Source organism: Tachyglossus aculeatus, chromosome 12 (genome assembly GCF_015852505.1).
Source record: "Tachyglossus aculeatus isolate mTacAcu1 chromosome 12, mTacAcu1.pri, whole genome shotgun sequence".
NCBI classification, from domain to species: domain Eukaryota; kingdom Metazoa; phylum Chordata; class Mammalia; order Monotremata; family Tachyglossidae; genus Tachyglossus; species Tachyglossus aculeatus.
In genome coordinates this window covers 33,298,167-33,313,699 of record NC_052077.1, presented here as the reverse complement: position 1 = coordinate 33,313,699, position 15,533 = coordinate 33,298,167, and the positions used below count along the sequence as shown (strand labels likewise).

At 42.0% G+C, this 15,533-nt stretch overlaps 1 protein-coding gene across 3 annotated transcripts in view; it reads right to left on the bottom strand.

Annotated features, from left to right (window-relative positions):
- The window catches only part of PALLD (palladin, cytoskeletal associated protein), a 454,922-nt gene that overhangs the window by 202,707 nt on the left and 236,682 nt on the right, over window positions 1-15,533 (bottom strand). The gene's annotated exons all lie outside the window — the stretch shown is intronic.

Below are 15,533 nucleotides of genomic sequence, written 5' to 3'. Positions count from 1 at the left end.
ATGATGATGGTATTTGTTAAGTGCTTACTAAGTGCCAAGCACTGTTCTAATCCCTGGGGTAGATACAAGGTAATCAAGTGCCCCATGTGGTGCTCACAGTCTTAATCCCATTTTACAGATGAGGTAACCAAAGCACAGATAAATTAAATGACTGGCCCAAAATAATGCAACTGATAAATGGCAGAGCCGGAATTACAACCCAAAACCTCTGACTCCCAAGCCCGTGCTCTTTCTACTAAGCACTTAGTACAGTGCTCTATACATAATAAGCACTCAATAAATATGACAGATTGACTGACTCCTAGAAATTTAACAACTCTGTGAAATAAGGCTCTCATGGCTGAGTGTGGCTCATTGGAAAAAGCCTGGGCTTTGGAGTCAGAGGTTATGGGTTCAAATCCTAACTCTGCCGTCAGCTGTGTAACTTTGGGCAAGTGACTTCACTTCTCTGTGCCTCAGTTACCTCATCTGTAAAATGGGGATGAAGACTGTGAGCCCCCCATGGGACAACCTGATCACTTGTAACCTCCCCAGTGCTTAGAACAGTTCTTTGCACATAGTAAGTGCTTAATAAATATCATTATTATTAGTAGTAGTAGGTATTTGTTGAGTATCTACTATGTGCAATCTCCAGTGGCTACCAGTCAACCTACACATCAGGCAAAAACTCCTCACTCTTGGCTTCAGTAATAATAATAATAATAATGGCATTTATTAAGTGCTTACTATTTGCAAAGCACTGTTCTAAGTGCTGGGGAGGTTAAAGATGATCAGGTTGTCCCACGGGGGGACTCACAGTCTTAATCCCCATTTTACAGATGAGGTAATGTGATAACTGAGGCCCAGAGAAATGAAGTGACTTGCCCAAGGTCACACAGCTGACAAATGGCAGAGCTGGAATTTTAACCCATGACCTCTGACTCCAAAGTCCGTGCTCTTTCCACTGAGCCACGCTGCTTCTCCAACTTCAAGGCTGTCCATCCCCTCGCCCCCTCCTCCCTCACCTCCTTTCTCTCCTTCTCCAGCCCAGCTCGCACCCTCCTCTCCTCTACCGCTAACCTCCTCACTGGGCCTCATGAGCCCGTTGTTGGGTAGGGACTGTCTCTATATGTTATCAACTTGTAATTCCCAAGTGCTTAGTGCAGTGCTCTGCACACAGTAAGCACTCAATAAATATGATTAAATGAATGAATGAAGCCCTGGACAAGGGACCCAGAAGCTAAAGACACCATCCCTGTTCCCTAGAAGCTTTACAATCTAAAGGGAAGACAGACTGTCCAATTATTCACAAATAGTGGGAGAAGGAGGAAGATGAGCAGTACCCAGAATCTATAAAGATGAAACTACTTAATAAATATCTAGATGCATAATTGATAAGCGCTTAGTACAGTGCTCTGCACACAGTAAGTGCTCAATAAATGATTGGTTGATTGAAAATATATACCTAAGTGCTGAAAATGGGTATAAATGCTTAACACTTATTTAACAAGTTGAAATTGGCTGTTAATACCTGATACTGTAGAGTGGCAAGAAATACAGAAATTTGGAGGAAAAAATGCTGTATTGTGCTATCCTAAGTGGTAAGCGTTGGCTGTTGAAGTTGATGCGATTTGAAGTGATGGGAAATGAATCATATAAAGGCTCTTACCCCAGTCAGCCAGCCGTACTCATTGAGCACTTCGTGTTTGCAGAGCACTGTACTAAGCGCTTGGGAGAGTAAAATATAGCAACATAACAAGGTAGCCCAGGGGTGTAGGCTCTCTCATGAAGAAGTATATTGAAACAGAATTAATAGGGCTCAATGAGTAGCCCTATGATATAATATTGAGAAGCAGCATGGCTCAGTGGAAAGAGCCCGGGCTTGGGAGTCAGGGGACGTGGTTTCTATTCCCTGGCTTTGCCACTTGTCTGTTGTGTGACCTTGGCCAAGTCACTTGACTTCTCTGTGCCTCAGTTACCTCCTCTGAGAAAAAGGGGATTAAGACTGTGAGCCCCATGTAGGACAACCTGAATACCTTGTATCTCCCCCAACTCTTAGAACAGTGCTTGGCACATAGTAAGCACTTTACAAATATCATTATTAACATTACATTGTCAGGGAGGAATTTTGGAACACAGAGAAGACAAGATTTCCACACCTAGGCAATTTGCAATGTAATAAGCAAAGAAATGAAAGGACGTGAGAGAATAAAAGCAGGCTTGTTGAACTGAAAATGACAAAAATCACTGGAAAGCAATGTAGTCTTCAAAAACTTATAAACAGTATTAAAGAATGGGAGGGCAAAAATGAAAAATGTAAATTATTTTCCTGCCCTTCGGGTTGCATCTTAATATTTCCAATTAAAAATTAAAGCTGAGTGCAAGTTTTAGCCACTTTTGGAAAGTTAAGTTCTCTCTTTAAAATGCCATTTAAATTTAAAAAACCCATAATCCATCCTCACAGTTGGCCTCCTCTTATTAGCAAAGTTCTTGGACCTCGGAAAATCTGTACAAGTCAGTTTGAAGAAAAAGAACAAATGGGCTGGAGGAAACTATTGGTTAGCAAGATTGTCTTCCTGTAGGTTTTGATGCTTTTCAAAGGCTTTTAATTAGACCCACTGGAAATTGGCTTCCTTTGTTCCTGCTGAGGAAGGAAAAGACTCTTGGGAGGGATGGTCCCAGTTTAATAAACTAAGTCCTCTCTGCACATCACCAATGGGGCTTTTCCACACAAAGTGGCTCCCTCAGAGCAACTGGGCTAGCATTTGTTGGTTTGCTGGGCCCTTCCAGAGAAAGGAAAGACAGAAAACCAACATTTCCACCAACACCAACTGATCAGACCAGAGGGAACCAGTGGTGGTCATTCCCAATTTCAGTTTTCCTCTCCCAGTCACTGCTGCTCTGACAAAGTAAAAATGAAATCAATTATTTGAGGAAAAGAAGCAACCCTTAGTCAGTACTAATCTGGATGTGGTCAAATCCCCCATTTTCCTTATTTATGCAGTACTTACAACAAATACAAAACTGCAGGAAATGCAAGGGATCACATTGCAAGTATCCAACCACAAGTAAGGTTTCTCCAGGCAAAAACAAATAAAACCAACACAAAACAAACAAGAGCAGCCACTGGAAGCACTTACTCAGCATCCTCCCAGAAAGGCTTATTTGCAGGAAGAGGAGGGTTTGGGGTCCCCCACTTCTCAACACCTTCGACAGTTTAACTTGAAGAGGAAAGGCCTCAATGAGTTCAGCTAAAACCCCTGGAATTGAGGGCAGCTGGGTCGCTATAATGAGTAACTGAACAATGCCTCCACTTCTTTCCCCGGTTACAATCAGGTCTGGATTTAGGGGGAGGGAACACAGATGATTAAACAGGTGTCACCTGTGAGAGGGGTAGGAGGTTCAAATCAATTCAATTTTTAAAACCGGAAATTAGCACCACTAAGGAATTTCCAGATACTCTCCACCTGGAATTGGGCATGGCAGGGGACTGGTAAAGAGAGATTGGAGTGGGTAAGGGAGAGGGGATTTTGGGGGAGAAGTGGATAAGAGGCACTTTAAAATAGAAAGCAAATGCACCCATCACTATAGTTTCTTGGGCACTGGCTAGGAAGTGGTGGTTGGGGGTGGTGAGAGAAGGGACTGAGGTGAAGGAAAAAGGGGCTCTTTAAATGAGAGAACTAATTTACTCACCACCTAGCTTCCTGGGCTTTGGGAGTGGCCCGAGCAGCAGAACATCCCCGTTTTAGGGTGCCCATGGGTTAACCCCAGGACTCCCCCAGAACTGAATCAGTAGTATTGGGGTGAAACACCCACAAGCTGGTTTGAACTAGCTGCAGCTGAGAGACTCCCTCCCTTCTTGGAGTCTGGTAGCCAGGAATGGTAGATTTGGCAAGATGAAGGACCTGAACAGATCTGTCTGAGATGTGCCCAGCAGACCTTCTTAGGGCAATGTGGGGTGTGGGGCAAAGAAACATGGCATTTGATTTGGGGAGCTGGGGAAGCCAAAGATGAAGATTCTAGAACAAGGTTTTAACACCCACTTGGCAAGCAAATAGCTTTACCAGTTGAAGCCCTCTATTTTTTAAAAAATGTTATTTATTAACTGCTTTCTTTGTGCCAGGCGGTAAACTAAGTGCTAGGGTAGATACAAGCTAATCAGGTTGGACACAGTCCATATCTCCACACAGGCCTCACAGTCTTAATCCCCGTTTTACAGATGAGGTAACTGAGGCGTAGAGAAGTTATGCGACTTGCCCCAAGTCACACAGCAAAGTGGCAGAGCTGATATTAGAACCCAGGTCCTTCTGACTCTCAGGCACCTGCTCTATTCAGTAGACCACCCTGTTACCCTATATTATATATTGAGAAGCAGCTTGGCTCAGTGGAAAGAGCACGGGCTTCGGAATCAGAGGTCACAGGTTCAAATCCCAGCTCCAACAATTGTCAGCTGTGTGACTTTGGGCAAGTCACTTCACTTCTCTGTGCTTCAGTTACCTCATCTGTAAAATGGGGATTAAGACTGCGAGTCCCCCATGGGACAACCTGATTGCCTTGTAACCTCCCCAGTGCTTAGAACAGTGCTTTGCACATAGTAAGTGCTTAATAAATGCCACTATTATTACAGTTCATTCAAGACAGTATCAACAAAATATTTTGAGTCTGAGGTAAGTGCAGAACTGTGTAGTAGGTGCTTGGAGACACTACAAGAAATGACACAAAAATATTTTTTTATTTTGGTAAAAGACAACTGCACCGAGGCTTTTACTCCAGGACAGTTCACTCATTTCAGGAAAGAAGAGTTAGGAAAGGGAAGGGGAGTGGGGAGATAAAGCAGTGGGTTAGTGGAAATAAAATAGGAAAAAGATAAGGTGCTGGAAGAGAGGAATCCTTTGACCTGGGATTTCACTTAATCTATCATAAGTGAACTACTACAGAAAGAGCTACTTTGAAGAGACACTTTGAGAACTTAGTCATTCAACACCAGGGAAAAGCACCAAAAATAATTAAAGGGATGGAAAAGGGGTTAAAGGAACTGAGATGCTTTTTTCAGAAGAGAAGGCTGAGGAGCAATTTCCAGTTAGTTCATGCCTCTCCTTTTCCCTCCCCTTTCTTTAAATCCACTAGATGATAAGCTGTCCTCCATTTCAAAACACTTCTGGAATCCCACTTTTGCCAGGTGCTTAGTATAGTGTGCTGCCCAGGGCTTAATAAATACCACTGACTGATGTTCAACTCATTTTCTTCTCCCCAGATCATATCTTCCCAATTAACACCTCATTACTTATGTATGTATAGCTGTCCATAGCATGCATTTTGCAACCATTTACATTCTCTACTATTTAAGCACTTTATCCATCTTTCCAATTTATTTTTATAACCAGTAACATTTCTCTCCCTTGGCAGGGACTCTGTTGACCAACTCTGTAGTAACTCCCCCAAATAATAACAATAGCTTTTGTTAAGCACTTACTATGTGCCAAGCACTGTTCTAAACACTGAGGGGGATACAAGGTGATCAGGTGGTCCCACATCAGGCTCTCAGTCTCAATCCCCATTTTACAGGTGAGGGAACTGAGGCCTAGAGAAGTGAAGTGACTTGTCCAAAGTCACACAGCTGACAAGTGGCAGAGCAGGGATTAGAACCCATGACTTCTGACTCTCAAGCCCATGCTCTTTCCACTGAGCCACGCTGCAGTGTGCTCTGTACACAGTAAATGGACAAATACCATTGATTAACTAGTAGACTTTGAATCTGTCCATCCAGATCTCACCTGCCTAGGATGATTTAGTCATTCACTTGCCTTGAGGTGGAGTACCAGAGCAATGGTCTCTCAAGGCTCCTTTCACCTCTGTAGTTCTAAAACCAGGAAAATACATAATAATAATAATAATATTAAGTGCTTACTATATGCCAAGCATTGAACTAAGCATTGGGGTAGATTCAAAATAATCAGGTCCCACATGGGGCTCACAGACTAAGCAGGAGAGAGACCTGACATTGAATCCCTATTTTGCAATGAGGGAACTGAGGCACATTCATTCAATCGTATTTATTGAGTGCTTACTGTGTGCAGAGCACTGTACTAAGTGCTTGGGAAGTACAAGTTGGCAACAAGTTGGCACATATACGTAGGTCTCTCTCCTACTTAGTCTGTGAACCCCAATACATGTGCCTCAGTTCCCTCATTGCAAAATGGGGATTCAATGTCAGGTCTCTCTCCTACTTAGTCTGTGAACCCCATGTGGGACCTGATTATTTTGTATCTACCCCAATTCAGCAGGTTTTTTTTTTTTTTTACAGATGATGCAGAAAAATTGTATGTATGCTATATCATAAAGGAAAAAATAACTCATAAAAAAGGATTACTTAATATCCCCACCATTTTAATTGTACTATCCCAAATAGCTCTCTCAAGAAGAGCAGTGTGGCTTAGTGGACAGAGCATGAGCCTGGGAATCAGAAGGACCTGGGTTCTATTCCTGGATTCACCACTTAGGTCTGCTGCGTGACCTTGGTGAAGTCCCTTAACTTCTCTGGGCCTCAGTTACCTCATCTGTGAAATAGAGATTAAGAGTATAAGCCCCAAGGACTGTATCCAACCTGATTAACTTGTATCTACCCCAGTACTTAGAACAGTGCTTGGCACATTCATTCATTCATTCATTCATTCATTCATATTTATTGAGCGCTTACTGTGTGCAGAGCACTGTACTAAGCCCTTGGGAGGTACAAGTTGGCAACATATAGAGACGGTCCCTACCCAACAGTGGGCTCACAGTCTAGAAGGGGGAGACAGACAATAAAACAAAACATATTAACAAAATAAAATAAATAGAATAAATATGTACAAGTTAAATAAATAAATAAACAGAGTAATAAATACGTACAACTATGCTTATGTTAAGCATAGTCAGTGCTTAACAAGTCATATTATTATTATTATTATTATTAAGAGGACTGAATTTTTTGGCCAAGTAGACACAGTGATGATTGTTTATGTGAAGTGACTATTAGAAATAAATAAAATAGAAAATAAATTCCACAATGGCAACCATAAAGACTAGGTGTCTAGTCTAAGCACTGAAAATGGAGAACTGTAAGATTGTTATCCTGAATTAAATACTTTAAACCTGTAACACTGCCAGTATTTCTCTTCTGCCATCCTCCCACTTTCATGACTCATGTCTCACAAGGAAGAAATGTGCATTTCTTGGAAATCTTTACTCCTCCACCCCAAAACCCCCAAATCTCAGAAAGGGCTACACAGTAATGTTTTGGTTTTCCCCTTCGGACATAGATCATGTAGAGACCTGCGTTCTAGATATACGACCCACATCTCCATTCTTCAAAACTCCAATTGCTAAAACTCCAGCTCTTAAAGCCTTTTGTTCTAAGAAACTTGAAACTTGGGGAATTGGGCTGTAACCCTTTGGTCTGAGATCATGGGACTTCCTTGAGGGACATTAATATGAATTCAACTAAAATATCAAAGGATACTGTTGATACTGATTGAACCCAGATACTGTAGGAGGTTGGAAGGAAGTACAAAACCCAGCTTCTACTTTTGAAAGATCCAAGGTCAGGATTGAGGAGGGGAAAGAGACACAGCAAGCAAAAATATATGTGCTTCTGCCCATTGTGTTTACACAAATAAATATGTACAACTGAACACCCTGTACAAGGATAAGCAGCGAGAAGCACCATGGCCTAGTGGCAAGAGCCCGGGCTTTGGAGTCAGAGGTCATGGGTTCAAATCCCGACTCTGCCAATTGGCAGCTGTGTGACTTTGGGCAAGTCACTTCACTTCTCTGGGCCTCAGTTGCCTCATCTGTAAAATGGGGATTAAGACTGTGAACCCCACGTGGTTCCTGATCACCTTGTATCCCCCCAGTGCTTAGAACAGTGCTTTGCACATAGTAAGCACTTAACAAATACCATCATTATTATTATTATTATTCTCTGGGACTCAGTTACCTCATCTGTAAAATGGGGGATTAAAACTGTAAGCCCCATGGGGGACAGGGACTGTGTCCAACCCGATTACCTGTATCTTACCCCAGGGCTTAGAATTATGCTTGGCACATAGTACTTAGATACCATAATTATTAATAATTAAAGATATGCACATAAAAAGGGGAGGAAAATATACCAAGGGCAGATGGGTAGATTTTCTGTTATCAAGAGTCCATAGGAGGCATAACTGTACCCCAGAGCTTAGAATAGTGCTTGGCACATAGCACTTGACAGATACCATAATTATTAATTATTAAAGATATGCACATTAGCAAAAGGAGGAGGAAAGTAGACCAAGGGCAGAATGGGTAGATTTTCTGGTATCAAGAGTCCACAGAGAAGCAGCTTGGCTCAGTAGAAAGAGCACGGGCTTTGGAGTCAGAGGTCACGGGTTCGAATCCCGGCTCTGCCAATTGTCAGCTGTGTGACTTTGGGCAAATCACTTAACTTCTCTGTGCCTCAGTTACCTTATCTGTAAAATGGGGACTAAAACTGTGAGCCCCTGTGGGACAACCTGATCACCTTGTAACCTCCCCAGTGCTTTGAACAGTGCTTTGCACATAGTAAGCGCTTAATAAATGCCACTATTATTATTATTATGATTATTATAGGAGGCATAATTGTTTTATGCAGGGTTAATCTGCAAAGGTTCTCAGAGAAGCATTTTGGAAAGGGGTGGGATGTAATCAGATAGAGATGGCAGGGAAAGGAAGTGAGTTTTAGGCATGGATGGAGAGCAAAATGACACTTTACACATTGGTGAAGGAACCTAACGTAGGCTATAGGCACAGGGGTGTTGGGAGCCAAAATGGCAGCTTGACCAGCCTTAAGTGAGGACACCAGTGATGGGACCCCTCTTTGTGAGCAGAAACTGTGAGAAGATTGGGAAAGCAAAAGGCAGAATCAAAAACAAATCAGGAACTCAAATAGCAATGCAACAATACAGCAAAGGACAACCTTTTTGTGGGCCCAGAGAGGAAGGGATTGTTAGTCTGATTTGGTCTTTCAACCAGTCAATTAATCAAAGATATTTACTGAGTGTTTACTGTGTGTACAGCACTGTACTAAGAGCTTCAGACAGTCAACTTCTTGGATTCATTCAGTCATAGTAGTGCTGTCTTCAAATTTTCAGGACAGTTCTAAATTAATTTTGGAGAGAACCTGAGGTGGGAAATGGCATTTTAGAGACTCTGTGGGAAAGAATCAGCAAGTATTGACTGGAGGGGAGTGTTTGAGATGGAACACTTGATATTAACCTCATTCTGGGCTCCACAGCATTATAACTATATATATATAGTTATAACTATATATATATATATATATATATATATAACTTTGTCTATCTATCATTATACTCTCCCATTTTCCCCATTTGTAATTTATTTTAAAGTCTTTCTGCCTCAAGACTGTACGCTCCTTGTGGGCAGCGATCATGTCTACCAACTCTGTTGTATTGTACTCCCACCAAGTGCTTAGTACGGCGCTTTGCACACAGCAAGGGCTCAAATACAGTGAACACATTGACATGAGAGGAGTGAAGTGTGAGGATGGAAATGTGAGCTTCAATCTGGATGGAGTTCTGGAACCTTTGGTTGGCAGAAAGACAATTTCTGGTTCAAGTCTATGAAACTCTACTCTGCTTTCCCAGTGATCCGCTTGCTGCAGCTGGGACAATTTGGCATCTAAACCAGCCAAGTCCCTTTTTGTGAGCTGAACTCTGTGCTCCAGTGACATGGAAAATCAAACATGGAATTGAGCAGGTTGTCGCTCTCCTTTTCCCATTTGGTTCCCCTTTGCCTTAGATTTACTAAACTGTGTGGTTCTCGAGGGCAGGGATCACTTCCTCTAACTCTGTCATATTCTCTGGAGCTTTTAGTACAGTGCTCGTCACAAACTGGAGTTCAGTAAATACCACTGATCGGCGGATTAGTCATTTGGGCCCCTCTGGTTTTCTGAGAACCAGAGCAAGCTAACAGAACAGACATCTAGTCATTTTCAGCATTTCTTTCTCTAAGACAGAAATCAACTATTTTATCAGACATTTTATACATCCACCCCCCATAAGGAAGGAACACTTTCTAGGCAATGGATTTCTTGACTGGTTCAGAAACCAGAAGTCCTGCATTGCAGGCCCAAAGATAAACAAGAATAGTTTTCTGGATTGTCACTATTCTACTTGAGATTTCTTCCATTTTTGGTCTTCAAGAAATATGTTCACAGCTACAGATCGGCTCAGAGCTATCTGACTCCTTGCTCTGCTGAAACGGAGCTGTCCAGAGGAATAGATCATGCAACTGATGAGAAAACATTTTTTTAAAAAAACCGGGGTGAAGTTGATCAAGGTCACATTATACTTAACATTCTTCCCTATTAAATAAAGGTCACTTCCTTTGAGATACTATTTTCGGTAAACTGATTTGTGTGATTCTACAAGATTGATGCTAATTAAACAGCACGGAAAAATGGAAAACAGATGGCACGGAAAAAGTTCAACAGACTTTAATAGCATTTGGCCTGTTTTCTTAAGCTCATTTTCAGTTACTGTTCTCATTCTTTTTACTTAAATTCATGAGTTGTTAGAAAGGGATGATTTACACCCACTGCACATAGCTGGCAGTGGAAAAGCCACTTGGAGCAGTGTATGGTTCAGACGGGGCCGCTCAGAGTTTAAGGCTGAAGCCCCAATCAGTCTTTTTTTTCCCCTAGGCTTTCAAATTAATATTGTTTTCCATTTTTCAAATTCATTTTCCATCTGATCCTTCCTGCCTTTATAGCTGTAACCTTATGTCCTTTTTCTTTCCTAGAGTTCAGTAGGCCATAGTCTTGAAACACCTGTTGAAGAGATAATGAAACTTTCACCTTTGCTGCCTTGAATAGAGGAAGAAGGACCCCAGGTGCAAGCTGGATGTTTCAGCCAAGGCAGCCAGAAAGATGCCTAAAATGTTGTATGATATAGAGATAACTCCAAAATTGTATCTCACTTTGGACAGAGATTTTCTGTTGGTGTGAGAGACCTGTTTTTTCATATTTTTATTTTTTTTTTGTGGTGGAAGAGGATAGAGAAGAGAAGGAAATATGAAAAGGAAAGGAGAATCGATAATGTTTTTTTCTATTTGGCAATTGTTCCTAGAGGCAGCAAGATGTTCATTAAATTCATTCATTCATTCAATTGTATTTATTGAACACTTACTGTGTGCAGAGCGCTGTACTAAGCAACTGGAAAGTACAATTCAGCAACAGATAGAGACAGTCCCTAAAGGGGATGAGTGAGGGTGGCCCTACAAAAAATAATTTAAAAGGAAAAAGAGGATAAGAAGTAAAAGTGAGATAGAAGTTAGTTATGGACATTTCCCTTCTCTCTTTTCCATCACTGCTAGGTCACTCAGTTCTTACACTCAAGGACTTAAATACTCCACGCTACAGCACTTTGGTACACATCTTCAAGCTGGATTGCTTTTCCCTACTTTGAATTTATCTTAGTGTCTGCCCCTGTTCACACACACAATCTTAGAGGTAGGGAGAGTAGATATCTTCTCTTTGTTTTACAGAGGAGGTAAATAAGGCACAGAGAGGATAAGTGAATTGCCCAAAGTCACACAGCAAGTCAATGACTGAGCTAGTTGAGAACTCGGGTCTCCTGACACCCAGACCTATGTTCTTTCCACTAGTCTACAATGTCTCTCATGAGAAAATACTGTAACTTGGGACAGGGTGTGTTATTGCATTTTCTTTCTCTTCTATATGGACTCAAAACATCCCTGCTGTTTCCAAAGGAAAGCCTTAGAACCCAATAGGACAAATCTTGATTTCATACATATATGGGGCATGGTACATGGTAAATCTGAAACTAAAATTCAATAAATAGAATATGAACTTGAGTACTAAGACCTCTGAGGTAGGAAGGTGTCAAAAACTCAAAAATCTTCATTGGTGATTATTATTATTAAGCGCCATCGAGTCGTTTCCGATTCATTGCGACTCCAGGGATATACTTTCCCCAGAACGTCCTGTCCTCTGCCATAATCGGCAACCTTTCTAATGGTTCTTTCGTTGTCTTTCTTCAAATAATAGAGAGGGTCTTTTGTTCAGTGGCTTGACTGTGGGGGGAGACGAACAGCCCAGCATTCTTTAGTGCTTGACCTCCCTCAGGGCTCTCTGCCTGAATTCACTACCAACCTCTCCCAGGGAATATTTTTCCATTATGCAGATAGGGCAGTTGGGACTAAGGTGGTAAAGGGAACGACTGTGAAACTCTTTCCCACCTTAATCTGGAAAAGATAAGCAATAAAGGGAACCAATCTAAACCACCAAGTACTTTAGATTGTTCTCTGTTTTCATGCAACCTTTACTCCCAGTTCTCAAGTTCCTGCCTAAACAAAGAACTGGGTTGAGTAGACTACTGATGGGACCCATTAAGGAAGTTCAGAGATTCTTACATTCATTTGGGAAAGCTTCCACAATCTCCGTGGCAGGTCACAGAGTTCATGTTGTGTCTTTTCAGGGCATAGAACATAATGTAGGAAAAGGAATTTGGAACAACAAAGAAATCCAAACTCTGACCAAGAGAAAACTTATAAAGATAAATTTTCCGGATCAATTCCTTGCCACATACAAATGAAAGATGCAAAATGCAGCACCCATGAAAAAAAACAGTACTTGTTAGTGCTTACTGTGTGCCAAGCACTATTCTAACCAGGGGGATAGATGCAAGTTAATCAGGTTAGACACAGTCCCTGTCCCACATGGGAATCACACATCCTACCTCTGGCCTGGAATGCCTTCCTCCTCAAATCCACCAAACAATCTCACTTTCCCCTTTCAAAGCCCTACTGAAGGCTCACCTCCTCCAGGAGGCCTTCCCAGACTAAGTCCCCCCTTTTCCTCAGCTCCTCTCCCCATCACCCCAACTCTCTTCCTTTGCTCTTCCCTCCCCACCCTAGAGCCCTTGCGCACATATCTATAATTCTATTTATTTACATTAATGTATGTTTACTTGTTTTGATGAATATATAGCTATAATTCTATTTATTTATATTGATGCTTGTTTACTTGTTTTGATGTCCATCTCCCCCTTTCTAGAGTGTAAGCCCATTGGGGGCAGGGATTGTCTGTCTTTGTTGCCGAATTGTACTTTCCAAGTGCTTAGTACAGTGCTTTGTATACAGTAAGTGCTCAATAAATACAATTGAATCAATGGGTGAATGGATAATCACCATTTTACTTATGAAGTAACTGAGGCCCAAAGAATTTAAGTGATTTGCCCAAGGTCACACAGCAAACGTATGATGGAGCCAGGATTAGAACCCAGGTCCTTCTGACCCTCAGGCCTGTATTTTAATAATAATGGCATTTGTTAAGCACTTATTATGTGCAAAGCACTCTTCTAAGCACTAGCACTAGTGTTTTATCCACTAAGCCTCTGCAGAGGTGATATGGGGAAGAGTTGTGAGTGGTCAGATCCTGTCTGAGTTGGAGTCCTCACAGGGATGGTCAGAAGGGCTTTAGAGTTGATGCTTTCTGTCAAGGAGGCAAAGAAGGGCTATGGATGTGTCACCTCAGTTGGAAGTCCTTGGGCCCTGTTATCCTGGGGAAAAAGAGGGAAACCAAGGCTGGGAAATTAGGGGAGGAGGAGAGTCCCTGGGAAATTCATTAGAATATGCCCTCAATGGCCAATCAATGGTATTCACTGAGTGCTTACTATATGCACAGCACTGTACTAAGCACTTGGGAGAGTACAATATAACGGAGTTCTCTCCTTAAAAACCTCCAGTGGTTGGCTGCCCATCTACCTCCACATCAAACAGAAACTTCTTATCATTGGCTTTAAAACACTTAATCAATTTGCCCCCTCCTTCCTTACCTTGATGTTTTCCTACCTTGACCCAGCCTGCTCATGTCACTCCTTTAAGGCCAACCTACTCACTGAAACTTGATCTTGTCTTTCTCACCGCTGAGCCCTTGCCCACATCCTTCCTCTGGCATGGAGCTCCCTCCACCTCCACTTTTTTCCCCATTTTTAGTCATTCAATCATATTTATTGAGCGCTTACTGTTGTCAGAGCACTGTAATAATAATAATAATGATGATGGTGTTTGTTAAATGCTTACTATGTGCCAAGCACTGTTCTAAGCACAGGGGTAGTCATTCATTCATAGGATTTATTGAGTGCTTACTGTGTGCAGAGCACTGTACTTCATGCTTGGGAAATACAAGTTGGCAACATATAAAGACGGTCCCTACCCAATGACAGGCTCACAGTCTAGAAGGGGGAAACAGGCAACAAAACATGTAGACAGGGGTAGATACAAAGTAATCAAGTTGTCCCACGTGGGGCTCACAGACTTCATCTCCATTTTACAGATGAGGTAACTGAGGCCCAGAGATGTGAAGCAATTTGCCCAAAGTCACACAACTGACAAATGGCGGAGCAGGGATTAGAACCCATGACCTCTGATTCCCAAGCCTGTGCTCTTCTCACTGACCATGCTGCTTCTCTACTGTTCTAAGTGCCTGGGAGAGCACAGTACAACAATAAACAGACACATTCCCTGCCCGCAACAAGCTTCAGAGTCTCATAACAATAATGATGATGGTATCTGTTAATTGCTTACTACGTGCCAAGCACTGTTCTAAACACTGGGATAGATACAAGGTAATCAGGTTGTCCCAAGTGGGGCTCACAGTATTAATCCCCATTTTGCAGATGAGGGAACTGAGACACAGATAAGTGAACAGACTTGCCCAAGGTCACACAGCGGTAAGCGGGAGAGTTGGGATTAGAACCCAGGGCCTCTGATTCCCAGATCTGTGCTCTCTTCACTAGTCATGCTGTTTCCTTTCTTTGTGAAGGGGGGAGGTGGGTTCTCTGGGTAACTGATGGTTTTGCTCAGTCACAGCTTTAACTGACCCTCTCCAGCTGCTGTGCTCTTGTTCTGCCGACACTTGGTGCTCCAGACTTCTTGTTCTCTGTGCTCCCATCATTCCCAGCCAAAGCTAGGCTTTTTGCTATTCCCACAGGCTTCCAGTGAAGGTGGGAACTCGACATGTATGACTGTCCCACCAAAAATGGGTTGGATGGTCACCGTTCATATGTCCAAGTCATTCATTCATTCAATCATATTTACTGAGAGATTAATGTGTGCAGAGCACTGTACTAAGCACTTGAGAAAGTACAATACAACAATAAACACTGATATTCCTTGCCCACATGAGCTTATTATCCCAAAGCTATTCACTCACCATACGAGGAAACTGGAACATAATGGGCATTGCTATTGGTCTGCCCGGAATTCTTTAGAATATAAATGTGGTTTTCCAAAGCTACATGATAACCTGGCTCTCAAATGCATCTGGCTTTTTTGCTAGCAGATTTCATTTCCAAATGATTTTGAAAATATAAGGCATATAATAAGGAATTTGATGGGTTTTTTTCTCTTAGCAAGACAAAACAGAACTCAAGTGCTTAGCAGATTTCATTTCCAAATGATTTTGAAAATATAAGGCATATAATAAGGAATTTGATGGTTTTTTCTCTTGG